The 2,482-nt window shown below is 38.5% G+C and overlaps 1 pseudogene; it reads left to right on the top strand.

Moving 5' to 3' along the window:
• Positions 1 to 914: 914 nt before the first annotated feature.
• LOC145156772 (protein HYPER-SENSITIVITY-RELATED 4 pseudogene) lies at positions 915 to 2,272 on the top strand (annotated as a pseudogene).
• Positions 2,273 to 2,482: the final 210 nt, after the last annotated feature.

Here is a 2,482-nt window from a genome sequence, read left to right as displayed (position 1 = left end):
TCTTTGTGTACACTATCCACTTTTCTTTGTCTTCAATGCCTCACAACTTATGTAGTATTTGTTATCTGCTTTGCTTAGATTCCGTTTTTAGGTATTCACACTCTGCTTCTTGTTTCTTTGGTTGCTACCATCTTTCTCATCTCTGAGATGTCGAGTGGCTTTAACTCATTGTTGGAGGTTGAAAACAACTAACATTGAGAAGAATGAATATCAACCAATCGGAAGACATTTTTAGAAGAATGTCTTAATGACTTTCATTATGAAATATGTTATAAATGGTTTTTTTGTCGTGAATTTTGTTGTGATATAAACTGATTTAAATATATTCTAATATGGAGTTAGATGAAATCTAATAAATTTTGGTGATGTGTGGGAATTTCTTGACAATTAGGTGAGTGTTGTGTGGTAATAAAACGATAGGTTGATGTAGAATGGTACCTTAAAATTATCATAATGTTAGAAATCGGTGATATCAGATAACTTTAAAAAATACATTTACAAATACAATATAAATTGTGTAACAAAAAATGTTTAAATAACTACTTCGGATTCGGAATATAATGTTCCGAAGAAATTAATTATCTTTTAAAAATTTGAGTATATTTGTTAAACACCCCTCGTTTACTATAGACTAGTTTAATCAGTATTCCATAACATTTATATGCATGTTCATGTTATTTTGTACAGTATAGGATAATAATAGTACGTAATGAACATCTTTCTTGCAATTTTGTTTGGTAGTATTTAAGACCAATTTTATCTGACCGGAAAATGTATATAAATAGACCATTTTATTTGTGACCCCACCCGAACGAAATCCGGGATACGCTCTGATTATATCCTTTTTGTCATTTTCCAGTTTGTCTTTTACGCCACAAAATCGTAGCCCTTCATTTCCAACATACGCACCTACAGTCACACTATGAAAAAACCCTACTCATACATACTAGCTATGAAAACCAACCCTTGACCTTCATCTCCTTCACAACGCCCCTAAATCCAGCCCTTGATTTCCAAAATGTCATCGTCGATCGAATCCAAAATCGCCATGGCCAAAACAGTCGTTTCCACCATCGGTTCTGTCGCCGCGGCGGCGATGGTGGTTCGCAGCGTCGCCCGCGATTACTTGCCTTCTGAATTCCACGACTACCTCGATTTCGGCTTCCGCAATTTCATCAACAAGTTCTCCACACAGGTAACCATGGTTATCTACGAATTCGACGGGATTCGGCCAAACGAGATTTACAACGCCACACAACTGTACCTTGCCGCCCGTATTTCACCCGATATCCACCGTATGAAGATCAGCAAGTACACCAGCGAGAAAAATATCAACGTTGCCATGGAAAACAACGAAGAGTGTACCGATGTTTACAATGGAGTCAAGTTCAAGTGGTCTTCGGTGTCTAACAAGACGCCGGCGACAGAATACTACCGTGACGATGATATGATCAGATCTTCTTCCGAACTTCGAATTCTACGACTCACATTTCATCGGAAACACAAGGATCTCGCCTTGAACGAGTACCTACCGTTTATACTTAATGAGTCGAAAGCGAAGAAACAAGCAGAGAAAACCGTGAAGCTATTCACCGTCGATCCGTTGGCGATGCATCAAACCCGTTCAAAAATGTGGACGCCGGTGAATCTAGACCATCCGTCGACATTTTCCACGCTGGCAATGGATACAGATGTTAAGGAGAAGGTGACGAAGGATTTAGACATGTTCATACAGAGAAGAGAGTACTACCGGAAAGTCGGAAAAGCTTGGAAGAGAGGCTACCTGTTGTACGGCCCGCCGGGAACGGGAAAATCGAAAAGACAAACTTGACCCTGCACTCCTCCGACCTGGTCGAATGGATGTCCACATCAACATGTCATACTGTACTCCTTGTGGGTTCCACCAACTGGCCTCCAACTATCTTGGAATCACTGAACACAGTCTTTTTGAAGAAATTGAGGATTTGCTTTGCAAGGTGGAGATCACTCCGGCTGAGGTGGCAGAGCAACTGTTGAAGGATGGTGATCCCGACATTGCTCTTGGTGGTCTTATTGATTTTGTTGATGTGAAGAGGAAGGAGAATGAAGAGGCAAAAGCAAAGGCAAAAAATGAAGAAGAATTGGCCTCAAAGAATGAGGAGAAGAAACAAATTGAAACGAATGAATGTGAAGAAGAAACAAATTGTTCTCTAAAAATGTAGAATTAGCAACTGGTTTTTGGCATCAGAAGGGTACGGGTATCTAACATAAAATATAGGACGAATTAACTACAAAAAGGATGGTAGAAACTTGAATGAAATGCAAAAAAGTATTTTGAATATACTAATTGAAATGATGTTAAATGCTCCCACTTCAAATGATTCTATCGTAATGTTGTTTGAAGCTAATATGTATAGAATATTTGAATCCATATATTTGTGTGTGGGTTTTAATGGGTAATATCGAAATTGGACTTTTTAGAAACATATACTTCGATCAGAAA

The sequence above is a fragment of the Lactuca virosa genome, chromosome 2, assembly GCF_052849685.1.
Source record: "Lactuca virosa cultivar CGN04683 chromosome 2, Lactuca_virosa_CGN04683_v6, whole genome shotgun sequence".
Classification (NCBI taxonomy): domain Eukaryota; kingdom Viridiplantae; phylum Streptophyta; class Magnoliopsida; order Asterales; family Asteraceae; genus Lactuca; species Lactuca virosa.
This window is presented reverse-complemented; position numbering and strand designations above follow the sequence as displayed.